The sequence below is a fragment of the Leuciscus leuciscus genome (assembly GCF_965113295.1).
Source record: "Leuciscus leuciscus genome assembly, chromosome: 1".
Lineage (NCBI taxonomy): Eukaryota > Metazoa > Chordata > Actinopteri > Cypriniformes > Leuciscidae > Leuciscus > Leuciscus leuciscus.
The window spans coordinates 28,724,264-28,741,008 of record NC_138725.1 but is presented as its reverse complement, the minus strand read 5'-3'; the positions used below and the strand labels follow the sequence as shown (position 1 = coordinate 28,741,008).

General features: G+C 39.7%; 4 long non-coding RNA genes across 5 annotated transcripts in view; 1 reads left to right on the top strand and 3 right to left on the bottom strand.

The window, feature by feature from the left end:
- Positions 1-6,836, bottom strand: part of LOC309503037 — a 33,916-nt gene extending 27,080 nt beyond the window's left edge. Inside the window, exons 1-3 of one of the 2 annotated variants that reach the window (XR_014207474.1) lie at positions 6,709-6,836; positions 6,540-6,608; positions 6,385-6,457 (exon numbers count right to left, since the gene is read on the bottom strand). This is a non-coding gene — a long non-coding RNA (uncharacterized lncRNA). Of the gene's footprint in view, positions 1-6,384; positions 6,458-6,539; positions 6,613-6,708 lie in introns of both variants that reach the window. The other variant, XR_014207475.1, reaches the window with a different exon arrangement.
- The window catches only part of LOC309503689, an 86,832-nt gene extending 78,374 nt beyond the window's left edge, over positions 1-8,458 (top strand). The window contains exon 3 of the long non-coding RNA XR_014207820.1: positions 7,835-8,458. This is a non-coding gene — a long non-coding RNA (uncharacterized lncRNA). The remainder of the gene's footprint in view (positions 1-7,834) is intronic.
- LOC309503446 overlaps positions 1-16,745 on the bottom strand; it is a 411,057-nt gene that overhangs the window by 328,261 nt on the left and 66,051 nt on the right. The gene's annotated exons all lie outside the window — the stretch shown is intronic.
- Positions 1-16,745, bottom strand: part of LOC309503749 — a 155,199-nt gene that overhangs the window by 75,520 nt on the left and 62,934 nt on the right. The window lies entirely within an intron of this gene.

The window sequence follows — 16,745 nt, the reverse complement described above, 5'->3', positions numbered from 1 at the left end:
CTAGGCTGCAGATTCACCAGCATGGAGAGAGGCCGCCAACAGTCTTTGATGATCCGGAGAAGGCAGCGCGATTCGTGGAAAAATGTGGTGAGAATTCCGGAGAGTAGACTCGAGTATGGTCGATTGCAATTTCCTTGTGCTGTTGCGTACTTGAGACTGACAGCTAACGTTAGTAGAGTCGCTCCCACAGCGGATGAGTCGCTGTGAGCGTACAATGCACTAAACTAAACTCATGACTAAACAATTACGATTGTGCTGCGTGCCCAATCTGTTATATGGTTTGTTCTCTTAACGGTTTTATGAATGCTTAATTTCAGTTTTGGGGGTAACTTAGTACTACTTTCAGCCCTTTTTTTTTTTGATGAAAAATAAATAAATAATTCTGTACCTCCTTTCTAATTTTTTATTATTATTTTTTTAATTTAATTAATTCATTTTATGTATTGATATTTACCCATTTGTTTATTTTAATTTCCACTTTTTTATTTGTTTGTTTGTTTTTCATTAAAAAAAAAAAAAAAAAATTATTTTTTTTTTTTATTTTTTTTTTTAAACATTTTTTTTATATATATATATATATATTTTTTTTGCGGCAATATTCTGTTTGTGATCACATAATTGAGGCCTTGGGGAGGTGTTCTTTTTTCTCCGGAGGTGTTGTTTTTTGATAACTGCCCGGCAGCTCCTTTTTGGATGGAACTGGGAATTTTGTGTCTGGTTCGGGTAGACACGAAGGCGGGTGGGGTAAGTTGGGGGTTGTTGTTCTTTCTGGCTCGGACTTGTTTATTTTTGGTTAGTCTTTTACAATGTATTCTTCAGATGCTGCTAGTCATGTTATGTTTTCAAAGGTGGATGCCCATTCTAAGATTAAATTTTTTTTTCTTTGAGTATGCCTAGGCACTCTGATAAGGCATTGATTGGGGGGAAAAACGTGACATTGGTCTCTTGGAACGTTAAGGGGCTTGGACATGCTATAAAAAGAGAAAAAGTATTTAGACACCTTAAATCATTATCAGCGGATGTGATTTTTCTGCAAGAGACCCATATTAAAACGACAGAGCAGCGTAGATTAAGGTGCAGTTGGATATCACAGGTCTATCAATCACCGTTCACTTCCCATGCTCGTGGGGTGGCCATTCTTTTTAGGAAAAGCATTCCATTTAAACTTTCCTCTATGGTCACTGATCCTTACGGCAGATATATTATTGTATCTGGAACCATAAACTCGTTCCCTCTGACTTTTTTAAACATCTATGGTCCAAACACTGACGACCCTAATTTTTTCAAGAAGGTTTTTGACTTAATCCCTGATGGGAGTAATTCCAATATAATAATCGGGGGAGATCTGAATTGTTATTTAGACCCTTACTTGGATAGACTATCCACTCGCCCTCCCCCCGGAATTGCGTCCGTACAGGTTTTAAACAACCTGCTTAAATGCAGGAATTTGGTGGACATTTGGAGAGTTCAGCACCCTGCTGATAGGGACTATTCTTACTACTCTCATGTCCACAAATCGTATAGTAGAATAGATTATTTTTTGGTTGATTCCCAGTTAATTTCGCAGGTTATTGATACCAAATACCACAGTATATTGATATCTGATCACAGTCCCCTGACCATGTCTGTTGACTTCTCTCTTCCTAAGCGGTCTTATTCCTGGCGTTTTAATCCATCTCTGCTTACTGATGGTAAATTTGTAGAATATATTAATGTCAAGCTGAAAGATTTTAAAGAGTTTAACGATAATGGGGAGGTGTCAGATTCTACTCTTTGGGAGACTTTAAAAGTGGTTATACGTGGGCATATAATTTCTTATGAATCTGCTTCTAAAAAGGAAAAAGATAGGCGGCTTTTAGAGATACAAACTATTCTTCCTATGCTTGAATTGGCATATCAGAAGTCAAAATCATCTGACGATTATAACAAAATAATGAAGCTTAAGTATGAGTACAGCGGCATTCTTGGTGGTCAAATAAATAACCTTTTCTTGAAAATGAGGCAGAGACACTTTGAAACAGGGGATAAGCCTGATAGGCTCTTGGCGCGACAGCTCAAAGGGATTCAGGCTTCCAGGTCGATTTATAGCATCAAGTCTAAAGAGGGAATCCTGTTAACTAACCCCAAGGACATTAATGCTCGCTTTAAGGATTTTTACAATCAACTTTATACTTCTGATAATATAGCCACTCATTCTGATCTAACGGATTTTTTCGACTCTCTTGAAATTCCTAAGCTTGACGACGATGCTAGGGCCGACTTGGATTCTGACTTTACTTTGGAGGAGATAATCAATGCTGTGAAGTCATTTCCAAATGGGAAGGCGGCTGGGCCAGATGGATTCTGTGCTGAATTTTTAAAACGATTTTGTGATATCCTTGCCCCGCTCCTCCTAAGAATGATAATCTGTTCTAAAAAAGAAAAAAAATTGCCTAGTTCATTGTACGAAGCCAATATCTCTCTTATTCTAAAGAAAAATAAGGATGAAACTGACCCAGCCAGCTATAGGCCAATTGCACTTCAGAATTTTGATAGAAAAGTAATTACTAAAGCGTTAGCTATTCGGCTTAACAAACATCTACCCTCTATCATTCACCCTGACCAGACTGGATTTATCCCTGGCAGATTCTCTTTCTCGAATGTACGTCGCCTTCTCAACACAATATTCGCCAATCATACAAAAGCAAATGGGGCAGCTATCCTGTCCTTGGATGCGCAGAAAGCTTTTGATCAGGTCGAATGGCCTTATATGTTTGCGTCATTACAGCGTTTTGGCTTTGGCGAGGCATTTATATCTTGGGTCAGATTAATATACGCCAGGCCAATGTGTTCAGTTTTAACTAACACAGACAGGTCGCCTAGATTTCCCTTGCAGCGTTCAGTGCAACAGGGTTGTCCCCTCTCACCTGCACTTTTTGCCATTGCGATAGAGCCTCTCGCCCTAAGTATAAGGCGTCATACAGATATTACAGGTCTTGAAGTGGGGGGCAGGGAAGCTCTTATTAGCCTGTATGCTGACGATATAATATTATATTTGCGGAACTCTGAGAGATCAGTTCCCATTCTCTTAGATTTAATTACTTCTTTCGGGAGACTATCGGGATATACCATTAATAGCTTTAATGTTCTGGCTGAAGGAGGTACCGGGTAATCAGACCCCTGAGTCCCCCTTGTGGGTACAAATGGAGACCAACCTGGCTGTTGGCACCTCCTTAACGGCACTGCTGTTCTCCAAATTGGATAAGCCCAAAGAGCTGAATAAATTAAGCTTTGTTTTGAAAAATTCTGTCAAAATTTTAAATCAAGTGAGAAAAGTTTTGGCCCTGCCGGAGACCTCTGTTCATGCGCCAATTTGTTACAATCAGTCCTTTTTACCCCCATGGTCTGATAGAACTTATCATGTCTGGAGGGAAAAAGGTTTGGGTTCCATTAAAGATCTTTATATTGAGGGACGGTTTGCATCTTTTAATCAGTTAAGAGAGAAATTTGATCTGCCTAATGCACATTTTTTTCGTTATTTACAAGTCCGACATTACGTGAAGTCCAAAATTTGTAATTTTGAACTCCTCCCAGAGAAACATGTCTTTTTCGATGTTTTTTTCAATCCTCCTGGCTCTGTACGTCTTATTTCTAAATTTGTTTCTTTATTTGGAAGTTGTCTCTCAGCCCCTACTGTAAGATTTAAGGAGGCCTGGGAGGAAGATCTAGGAGTTGAGCTCTCCGATGACACGTGGGACAGGTGCTTGGCTACGATACATGCTTGTTCAGTCAATAGCAGACACCAACTGATCCAGTTCAAAGTTATTCACCGCTTACATTACACCAAAGCTAAATTGCATAAAATTTTCCCCTCCGTTTCACCAATATGTGATAGGTGTAAGGTGGCAGAGGATACAGCTTCTCATGCTTTTTGGTTTTGCCCTTTATTGTCTGGATTTTGGTCAAGCATTTTTGACTGGTACTCCAAGGCTTACAATAAGCCTCTTCCACCGGATGCTGAACTTGCCATCTTCGGCCTCTCACAGCGCACCTCTTGCCTTTCAGGTGCATTGAAACAGTCCTTAATGCTGGGTATGGTCGTGGCTAAGAGACTTGTGCTTAAGAACTGGAAGTCACCCTCACCCCCTTCCTTCCAGATGTGGATTATGGATATGATCTCTGTCATACAGATGGAAAGACTTCGACTTTTGAGGATTGATTCTATTGAAAACTTTTCTGCTGTTTGGGGTCCATTTCTTGGGTATTTGGACAAGTTAACAGCTCAGTCGGCCCCCAAAGACTTCTCTAAGGTCTAGGCTGCATATCCTTTCTGGGCACCTAGTCTGCTGTGCAGCTTTTTATTAATATACCTTTATGTACTTTTTTTTTTTTTTTTTTTTTCTTTGTGTGTGTGTGTAGTCCGAGCCAGTGTTGTTTGTTCTGTGTTTTTACTTGAAAAATCCTTTAAAATAAAGTATAAAAAAAAAAAAAAAAAACACACAATAAAGGTGTCAGTGTTTCCGTTATGGCAAATGACGACACTTTGAGAAACATAGGAATACATATCAAACATTTAGTGGCTTGTTATGTGGAAGAATATCTGTTTCCAAAGTTCCAGAGTGTGTGTGTGTGTGTGTGTGTGTGTGTGTGTGTGTGTGTTCTGGAATGCCTTTGAGGCTTGGGTCGTAAAGTTTTATGGTCTGAGTTAGGGTTACAACAAGACACGACTGAGGAATTCCCTTCAATGAACATTTAGAATTCAAAACTATACTCTAGCAAACCAAACCTCTATCACACGTGCATATAGGAAGGTACACACATTATAAAGGAAAATAACAGATATTTCTCTTATTCTCAGTTATACACAAAAGGGTGTTTGTGTGTGTGTGCGGAATGCCATGAGGCCGTAAAGTTGGGGGATACGAGTCACATGGGCGCTGGTAAATGGGTCCTCGTGGGGCAATTATTAACCAGCAAGGACACAAGACGATGTGTCTTCCCATATGATCACTTAACGCGAGAAGCAGATGTCGTTGTGGCTACAGCGCTGTCGATATCTTCTATAACAGACGCGATGGCGGAATCTACACATGATGTTTCATAAACAAAGTTCGGCAGGAGCACGTTCACATAATCAATCCAATCAACTTGTCATCAAACACCATGTCTACCCTATCAGCATGAGATGAAACATATATTCACTCTGTCAACTCACCTAACATTCCTTGACAGTTGTCAGCATCCCTCCACTCACTCTAGGGCCTGTTCTTCCACAGCCAGGAATACGGTGGGAGTACTTTGGGTTCGGGCCGAATACCGAGCCCGGAGCCTCTCCTCGGACAGCACGTCAAATATGCATTTATTCTATCTGACTTGTTTGTAAGTGTGAACTCGTGAAATCTCAATTCTCAAGCGGCTGTCGTCTTTTGTTGTTAACGAATTCAACCCAAGCGCTCGTTGGTGACGTAGATGATTACGTTGCTCATCTGTCCATCATCGTATAAAGCCCGCCCTGACAATTTGATTGGTCCGAACAATTTTTGTTCGGGCATAATAGCTCCTCAACGGAGCGAGTCCAGACCGAACTTCCAGAACAAAAATGTTTGTGTTCGGGGCTAAGTTCGGCTGGCATCCAGGCTATACTGTAGCAGCCCTTCAACTTGGAATAAACAGGCTTGGGAGTGTTTCCATACGGGTGTACTTTAATTCAGATGAATGTGCATAGCACCAACACCGTGAAAACTTAAAAGGAAAATAACAAAGGCAATTTAGCCAGATACAAAATAATCCTTTGACAAATGCACTTTAGCAAGCTAGCATCACATTGATAACAGCATAGCAGGCAACAGCCATCATGAAATGAATCTCATTACCATTTACATGAACGTATGAAATGAATTAATATGAAATAGTACATTACAATGACATACCTCGCTCCGCATATCAAAGGGTGCTAGAAAGTGGTGATCCAGGGAAGGCTGCCGCCATTAACTTAACTTGGACGTTGGAGAGCTAGCTAGCAACTTCATAAATTATTCTCAAATTATTACTGCCAAACAAATCAAGCACAGAGTAGTATAACACTTCAAAGAACACTTTAGTTGAAGGTTACAGTGATATTTTCCAATCTCTGACTCTAAACATGCATCGTCTTGTAACGTGCCTTCTCGTGACTTCTTGTCTTTTTATTGAACGAGCGTGAGCGTGAGCGTGGAGAAATTAGTCCCCCCTGCAGATAGCATGATGTCAAAATAAAAGTCACATGAAATAAAAGTATGAAACAGAATAGTCATAATAAAACACTGCTAGTGGTCATCTACACATACTAAAGTTAATGCTTCTCTGTTAAATAAGTTTAACGTTACTTCGGCTAATTTAGGTGAAGTTGACCATAACGTTACATACCATTTGATGTTATCACAATGAAAAGGCTCCAACACACTCCATCGTTGCAGATGGCATTATCCAGATCACAAACCTGAAAATAAATCATATAGGCCTACGTAAAAATATTGTTTAAAACCCGCACTTTAACAAGGGTTTCGTCTATCTCACTTTACCTCAGTATTTCACGTTGAGTTCGCTGTTAGCTCGGTTAACGTTACCGACGACTCCGCCCGCCTGATGAGCTAACTTGCGTTAAAGAGGCAGAGGAACACACAACCATTATTTTTCATAGTTTTAACTAAAGAATATTTCGGCTAATATAGGTGAACTTAACTTACTCACCAGTTAATATTATCACCGTGACAGCGACCCGGCCGACAGTCAGGAAAAAAGACAGTAATAAAGGCACCAAAAAAACATTCTGACGACAGTCAGGAAAAAAAGGCACTAAAACCATTCAGACGAAAACAAAACGATACATGTCAATGTCAATGTCAATGTCACATTTATTTATATAGCACATTTCCAAGGCCAAGGCCTACCAAAGTACTTCACAGTAGAAATACACAAAATATTAGTCACACACTGATACAATAAAAACAATGAAGTAACAAAATACTAAGAATAAAAGATACACATAGAAGACAACACATTCATCAAGGCGGCTCCCCTGTGCCAAAAGCTACTTCAAACAAATAAGTCTTCAGCAATGATTTAAAAGTGGACAGGCTACCAGCAGTCCGCACAGCTACGGGCAGTGAGTTCCAGAGAGTGGGAGCTGCCACTGAAAAGGCTCGATCACCACTGGATCTCAGTTTCGATCTAGGAACCTCCAGGACCATCAGGCTGGCTGAACGGAGGTCTCTGGAGGGCCTATGCAACCTGACAAGGTCTGTAAGGTACTCTGGGGCTAGCCCATTGATACATTTAAAAACAAATAAACTAACCTTAAAATCAATCCGATACTTTACTGGAAGCCAGTGAAGCGATGAGAGAACTGGAGTAATGTGCTCCCGCTTCTTCCTGCCGCCCAGATAGCAACATTGTTTCGGCCCAGATCCGGCCCACATCTGGCACTTGTGGAATACGGATCTGGCCCACATGCAGCGTGGAATGACGGCCCTTGTGTGGCCCATTCCTGTTTGCCAGATCTGGGCCAGAAGCAGGCCATAGCAATGCCACATGTCAGCCAAGAGCAAAGAAATAAACCAGAACTGGACCTTATCTGAGCCACAAAGTCTGTGTATATTAATTAAATATGGAGTCATCTCAGCCTTAATAAGCCTGTTAACAAGCAGAATCCCTGAAGGAAAGAAGAGAACAGAAAAAGAGACAAGCAGAAACACAATAACTACAACTGACTTCAGACACAGTCTTAGATGAAATCAACTGAAGAGAAAAGAAGACATTAAATCTGTGAAGATCTCAGCAGAGGAGGATTAAACAACTCCACAAACAGCATTACCAGCTTCACTTATTACTAACCAGACTGACTTTATTTCTGTCAGACGTCTACAAAAGTTTTTATTGAGAATGAACAGAGGTTTAACTCTAATGTGTTTCATTTGAAGTCACCATAAGAGTGACTAGTGTTTCCATTAGTTGGGCTCTTAACTCTTAGTATAACTTATGTCTTTTTTGGCCACTGTGACAGTGTGTGTGTCAAACACATTTGCAGCAGCAAAGAAAGCTAAAGTGAACCGAGATCAGGTGATCATGGTTACCTGTTGATGATTTTATAATCATCATGAAATAGACTGATTCACTGATGATTTTGGACTCTAACAATTGTGTTGATCCATTAATATTGTCACATCACAAACCCTGTGTTACTTCATAATGAGATCTAGCAATATTATAACAATCAGTTTAAAGCTTTTAACAAACAATCAGATCAAAAGATTAGCTTATGCTGACACACACAGATATCAACAATCAGCGTATGAATCTCAACAATGGTGACAATCACAAATATTTAGATAAACAGATAAATTCAGAACATCACTGAAAAGCTATTAATTCACAACAAAAACAACAGCAAAAGATAAAAGCAAATATTTAGAATCAAACAAAATTATAGGACAATTCAGCTGCATAATTTATTCACGTTGCAGTGCATTCTGGGAATTTTGTACTATGCTGGTACCCAGCATGCATTGCAGCAAAGTACTTTTGATTGTCACCATTGTTGAGATTCATACGCAGATTGTTGATGTCTGTGTGTGTCATATTAAACTTCTTTTTTGTGCTCATGTTTGATAAAGTATTCTATCTTTTTATGATATTGCTGGATCTCATTCTGTAGTAACACAGGGTTTGTGTGGTGACATTATTAATGCAACAACACAATTGTTAGATTCCAAAAACATCAGTGAAAAAGGTTATTTCATGATGAATATAAAATCATCAACAGGAAACCATCATCACCTGAACTCATTTCACTTTAGCTTTCTTTGCTGCTGCAAATGTGTTTGACAAACACACTGTCACAGCAGCCAAAAAAGACATAAGTTATACTAAGAGTTAAGAGCCCAACTAATGGAAACACTAATCACTCTTATGGTGACTTTAAATGAAACACATTAGAGTTAAACCTCTGTTAAATCTCAATAAAAACTTTTGTAGACGTCTGACAGAAATAAAGTCAGTCTGGTTAGTAATAAGTGAAGCTGGTAATGCTGTTTGTGGAGTTGTTTAATCCTCCTCTGCTGAGATCTTCACAGATTTAATGTCTTCTTTTCTCTTCAGTTGATTTCATCTAAGACTGTGTCTGAAGTCAGTTGTAGTTCTTGTGTTTCTGCTTGTCTCTTTATCTGTTCTCTTCTTTCCTTCAGGGATTCTGCTTGTTAACAGGCTTATTAAGGCTGGGATGACTCCATATTTAATATACACAGATTTTGTGGCTCAGATAAGGTCCAGTTCTGGTTTATTTCTTTGCTCTTGGCTGACATGTGGCATTGCTATGGCCTGCTTCTGGCCTAGATCTGGCAAACAGGAATGGGCCACACAAGGGCCGTCATTCCACGCTGCATGTGGGCCAGATCCGTATTCCACAAGTGCCAGATGTGGGCCGTATCCGGGCCGAAACAATGTTGCTATCTGGGCGCTTAAGAGATGAGCTGCTGCATATTGTACAAGCTGCAGACGATAGAGCTCAGACTTCCCAATGCCTGTATACAAGGAATTACAGTAATCCAGGCGAGAAGTGATAAAAACATGAATAACTTTTTCTAGGTCAGCCTGTCTCAGATACGATTTGACTTTAGCTATCAGTCTAAGCTGAAAAAAGCTAGACTTAACCACAGCACTGACCTGCTTATCCAGTTTAAAAGCACTGTCGACAATCACTCCAAGATTCCTGGCATGGGATCTTAAGTGAGGTGCTAGTTGGCCAAGGGAACTGGTAAGAACCTGAACCAACTCTGGACGACCAAACAAGACAACCTCCGTTTTATTCTCATTCAGTTTTAAAAAGTTTAGGTCCATCCATGTCTTAACATCGCTCATGCAGTTTATCACGGCCTGCAAAGATTCTTTAGCTGGAACCTTTAGCGGTAGATACACCTGCACATCATCAGCGAAACAGTGGAAGGAGATGCCATGCTTCCTGAATATGAATCCCAATGGTAGCATATACAGGGTAAATAGGAGTGGACCCAGAACTGACCCCTGCGGTACCCCGCACCACTGAGGAGGAAAACTGTCCCATTTGTAAAGAAATTGATCTGTCTGTTAAATACGACTCAAACCACTTTAGGACAGTGCCTTTTAAGCCAACACAGTGCTCTAAGCGCCACAGAAGAATTTTATGATCAACTGTGTCGAAGGCTGCAGTCAAATCAAGCAGAATTAGAATGGCACAGTTGCCAGTATCAAGGTGTAAGAACAGATCATTAAAAACTTTTAAAAGAGCAGTCTCCGTGCTGTGACGAGACCTAAAACCAGACTGAAACTGTTCACAAACATCAGCTGTTTTTAAAAATTCTTGGACCTGAATTAACACAGCTCTTTCTAAAACCTTTGAAATAAAAGGGAGCTTAGAAATGGGTCTAAAATTAGACAAAACCAGAGGGTCTAAGTTCTTCTTCTTCAAAAGAGGCTGTACTATGGCATGTTTAAAGGAGGATGGAACGCAGCCAGAACTAAGACACAAATTAATAAATTTCAAAATAAAAGACTCCACCGAACAGAAGACCTCCTTAAACAGACCGATCATGAACCGATCATCTCTTCCTTCTAGTTAATTTATAGCATTAAAATAAACATGCATGAACATAAAAAGAATGTTGTTTTAAAGTGCTAAGACGTCAGTACACTTTGTTTTTCAAATTTAAATCCTCCAATGTTAATCTACTAACTCTCCTGACTGCTTTGTGGGACAAAATGGCGGATTATGATTAGTCAGATCGCCTGTCAATCAAACTCCCTGCGAAGGGTCAATTGAGAAGGCCCGTGCGCAAAATCCTGATCTAATCGACAACTTTGCAGTTGCACATAGGAATGGCCGGAAAATCCCGCTATAATGTAAGAGAGCATCTTTTTTATGTATTTGGACCTAGGCCTAACAATGTGTTATAGTGCGCTGTCACCAGTGTTTTTTTTGTTTTTTTTTGGTGAGTGTAGGCTACTCCTGATTTTATTAGTCATCTCATCTCTTATATACTGTGTATGATCATATCCTGCCCTATTCATGGTAGCCTACTCGCGGACATTGTGTCATCAATGTCATCAATTGCGTCATCAAGGGGCCCGCCTTGATAATCCTACTTAAGGGCCCGGTGTTGGCTCGTTACGCCACTGAATATAATTGTCTAAACTCCTTATCAAAATTACATATTTACAACAAATTTGACACACATATATGGGCACAGTTTGAGTACTACTAATAAAAGTGGTGGAGATCAGGCAAGACTGTAAGAAGACTGAGGCAAAAAGGTGCTATAACTGTAAAAACGCTTTAAAACCATATATTTCCTATGGTAAACTGCCTGTAAATTGACTTTTTCATCTATGATGGCAGTTGTTAAATGCTTGCTAAATAAAACTTAATGTATTTTGATGCTGTTGTGCTTAAAGGCCTTAAAGGCCTTAACTGCTTGAACCCCGATAAATGCTGCTTGCAGCTTTAATTTTTTTTTATATTGTTTTATTCATAACAGAAGCCATTTGATTTTACAGCATGAAATTTAACAGTGTTGTTTATCAAACAATATACTTTTTTTTTTTATAGTTAGTGCACAAAAACCTTTGATCTATGTCATTACTTAGACTCACACAGACATCAAGAAACAGCATATGAATCTCAACAATGGTGACAAAAGATACAAAAAATCCAGCTGCATAATTGATTAATGCCACAATGCTTTAATTTTAGATATGGGTGAGTTTTGATTGGTGGTACCCAGCATGCACTGCAGCATGAAGCATTTCATTGATTGTCACCATTGTTGAGAGTCATACACTGATTCTTGATGTCTAAGTAATAATGTAGAAGAGAATGTTTAATTGCACTAAATGTTTTTAAAATTCTTTATATTATTTGATTAACTGTTGGATCTAATGCTGTCAGGTCACACAGCTACTATAATAAATACAACAAAATCACATAACCCCAATAATCAAAGCATTAGACACTGAAAAAGATAAGTGAGTCAGGCCACAATATGATGATTACACCTTCATCAATAAACAGCCAACATCACCTGATCTCATTTTCTCTTGGCTTTTTCGCTGCAACAAACGTGTTTTATAAACACATAATTATAGCAGCCAGAGAAAGTTTTATAATAAAGAGTCAAGGGTCAAGAGCCCAACTAAAGCAAACGCTAACCACCATCATGGTGACCTTAAAATACAACTATTGATTTCATTCAAACGGAAATGAAATAAAGTCAGTCTGGTTAGTAATAAGTGAAGCTGGTAATGCTGTTTGTGGAGTTGTTTAATCCTCCTCTGCTGAGATCTTCACAGATTTAATGTCTTCTTTTCTCTTCAGTTGATTTCATCTAAGGCTGTGTCTGAAGTCAGTTGTAGTTCTTGTGTTTCTCTTTCCTTCAGTGATTCTGCTTGTTAACAGCAGGTGTTCATAATTAATGCTCAATCATCAGTTAATTATCTCATTAACTTCAAGACCGCTTTAACTCTGTAGTGTGCACACATATGAACACTGAGCAGTGTTAATTTAACATGGGTGTTTTTCTGTGTACTATTACATAAATCTTACCTGTTTCATTTACATACGACTGACAAATATAAATCACATTCAGTTTATTAATACAATTACATAAATCTTATCTGTTTCATTTATATATGACTTAAAAATATGAATCACATTCAGATTATTGATTGGTTTATGTTAAAACTATGTAATCCAAATGCATGGAAATTTTATATGCAATTCAAATACATAAATCTTATGTCTAGACACAATTTTTTTTTTGAGTGTACACTAGTGTTGTGATTAGTAATTAATTAGTAATTCTTTATAATTTGTCATAATAACCTATTGGTTCTTAATGATGCCAATCTCATTAAGTAATTATTGATAATCTAATTATATCATACCTACTAACTATCTTAGTCCTCAATTCTATATTACTTACTGATTAGTTAACATTAGTAGCCATGAGGTAATACTCATTAGTCCTGCATTACTTCCAGTATAATTACTTATTAATGACGGAGCATTATTATAAAGTGTTACCCACAAGTCTAGTTTTCTAGTCTCTGCATCATCGTTACATCCTCACATACATTTGTAGGACTATTATTTAAACTTAAAAGCAATTTATGGTCATTTAAATTAATTTATTATATTTGGGTCATTGTACCCTTATTGAACAAAAATATATTTCCATATATTTATGATCAATATATTAAATAGTGTAAATATACTGAAAAATACTGTTTTCATATATTGTGTTAATATATTACAATATATTAAAAAATAAAGAATTTACGCTGTTCATACATTGAAAATATATCCACACTGTAAAATGTCATTATCGGAAAAAGATTGCCTTAAATTTCTCAAGGATGTTTTACTCAAAAGTTGTTAATGCAAAGACACATAAAAGTGTGTAGGGACAATGATAGACTGTGCATTTATCTGTATTTATTAAACTGCAAATATTTTGTGTTCAAACAATTAACTAAAACAACATCAACTAAATAAAGTAATAAACATCCCTGCAATACAATGACTGTCTGTTAAATAAAGCAACACACAGTGTCTCATCAGTGTTTCTCTGCTCATCCTGAACTAAAGATCAGGCTCTACTCTTCAACACATTGGTGACACACGAAACACACCATACAATACAATGCACTCATAATCAAAGCAAGACAGAATCAGTGCTTGATACATGCAGGAATGCACTACGGCTAGCTCCACAATAGTAATAGCAACACTCATGCAATTTAAGATCTTTTTACACTTTGATTCAATTTTACTAATATGAATTTTCCATGATAATTTTTCATCAAACCATAAACAAAGGTATTTAAAAACAGGTATTATTTCCAATGTTTTATCATACAACTTAAGATTTACATGTTCAGTCCTTTTGTTCTTTGTGAATAACAAAATTGTGTTTTTGAGACTGAAAATGTCAGACTCCTGTATGCCTTTCACTACATTTTTGATATGTTGACCTATTTTCCACACTGCTCCGTCATCTGCATAAAGAGCTAATCATATTCCTGTTTTTAAACTCTATCAAATACATATTTAAATTAAACAATATTGTGCTAATTGCACTACTCTGTGGAGTTCCATTCAGAATGTTATACGGAGCCGATAGTTCTTCTCCAACTTTAACCTGAAAGTGCGCTCAAATAAAAAGTCTAAAACCCAGTTGTAAAATTTTCCACCGATTCCAATTTGATTCAATTTAATTAGCAAACCTTCCCTCCATCAAGGTGTCATAAGCTTTTTCTATGTCAAAGAAGACTGCAATCATGTATTCTTTCATTATAAAAGCTTTTTTAGCTTTAAATTTTCAAACAATACCAAATCATCTGCTGTAAACCTGCTTTTCCTAAAACCACTTTGAAATGAAGTTTCATGTAACAAAGTTCAGGAGGAGCATGTTCAGGTAATCATCCAATCAGCACAAGAAATAGCCAGGATAAATAAAGCCTTCCCTTACCTCCTGTCTCATGACTAATTTCTCAGCATCGGACTCCGCCTTCGTGCCGTCATGTCCGAGTTAGAGCTCTTCCCCTCCGATGATGAGTCTTTCATCACGGAGGTGTCTCCATCGCAAACCACCGATCCAGCGACCTTTTCCTCTCCAGCAGCCAACAACAACATCGAGCCTCCATCCTCAAACAGGGGACGCCGGCCCTCCAGATCCTCTCCGCATACTCCGAGATGCCGAAGACTCCCCTCTCCACCGCCAGCGAGGAATTCATCATCTTCCTCATCATCTTCCTCCGCACCTTCCCACCTTTCAGTGCACCCAAACATCCCTCCCATAGGGAAGTGGACAGTTAAGGGGCCTTAATTAATTCCGATGCAAATTTTGCCCACAGGATGAAAAAAGCAGAATTGTTTAATTTATATGTCACCTTACAATCTTCTCACCCTTCTGTTTCAGCTCCAATCCCATCGGCTCGAACGAGCAAGGCCCGCCGGGCCCCGATCGCTCGTCCCGCAGCGTCTACACCTTCCTCACCCGCAGTGCCGGGCCCCGCCCCCGCGCCACGTCGTCGCAGACCTTCCACTAGCCTGGGCCGCACCCCGGATCCAGTCACGGAAGGGCGCCAACCTTTTCCGGGTCAACTCCTCTCCTCAGCCCCTCCCACCGTGGTACCTCACGCTCCAGATCTCTGCAATTCCACTTTCACACACGATCCCCAAATGTTTTTCTTCCTTTCTACTTCTTTCAGTTTTCCTCCTTCCCAAGCGCCAGGTGCTCACCCTAATGTGAGGATGCCTCCGTTAGCCGGTCAATCGCCGGCGCATTTCCTTCCCCTTCCCCTTCCACACTATGCTCTTCCTATTCCTCCTCCATCTATCCCGGGGGCCGATCTCTGCGCGAGGATGCCTCCGCAAACGGCCAAGGCCCCGACTTTCCCTCCTTTTAACCCACTCCAAGTGCGATCTCCTTTCTCTCTCTTCTCAGCCACTCCTCAACCAGCCCCTCCGAATGCAGTTGCCGCAGAACCTCCTCCAGTGACAAACAACATCAGAGCTCAAATCCTCGTAGGTGCAGATGTAGATTTGGGTTCTCTCCTGTCCCTGTTTCCCCCAGTTGAGTCCAATCGCCAAGTGGACTGTGGCGATATCTCAGTCACTCTAAAGAATTATTCATGGGTTACATCACGTACATTATCACTGGCCGAATTCTGTATTGCTTTCAGCCGCTATACAGAAATCATATGCTCGACTTTCCCCCATAGACGGCACGAGCTGAACGATTATCTTGCTATCATAGCGGAGCTCGCGTTGTCTTATGGGGGTAGTCATTTCTATACTTACCATTAATTGTTTTCCGCAAAATGCTCTGTCTGCGTTTCCCAATGGAATCAGTGTCCCTATTGGGGAGCGTTGGACACTGATCTCCATAACCGAGTCTTCCTTGGGTGCAGAAACATCTCCTGCGCAATCTGCAGATCCACAAGCCATGTCACCACGGCATGCCCCCAAATCAATCCATCGATCCCTCCCTGCACAGAGCAGAATGCCATAAAATCCACAAGTTACGTTCCGCGACCCGCAAGAGAAGATTGTTCGATCAGAGCACCTACATGGCACCCGACAGACAAGTTTGTAGAAACTTCAATGAAGGGAGATGCCCAAGACAACGTTGTCGTTTTCTCCACGTCTGTGATTACTGTGGCGGTGCCCACGCCCGCGTGGTATGCCCAGTCAAAAAATCTGTTAATAAAAATGCAAAAAACTATCTCTCGACTCCTGGGAATGTTTTCCGCCTGGCCGAGGAATTATCACACCACCCGGATGTCAACTTCACAAATTATTTGCTGACAGGTCTCAATCAAGGCTTTAAACCCGGCATAGAAAGTCATCCCACGCAAAACATTATCTGCGCTAATCTTCCGTCCTCCTTAGTGAAGCCTGAAGTAGTAGATAAACTAATTTAAAAAGAAATTGAATCCGGTTTTATGATAGGCCCATTCGAGGCTATCATTCGACAAATTTCGCATCAGCCCTATAGGCGTGGCTACCAGGAAATTCTCGGGAAAAAAGCGGTTGATAATAGACCTTTCAGCCCCCCATAATTCTCCATATCCGAGCATCAATAGTCTTATCCCTCTCGAAGAATATTCTCTCAACTATCACGACATTGAACAAGCCATAACCATGATTAAAATAGCTGGACGAGGCTCATGGCTTGCAAAAGTAGATATCTCCT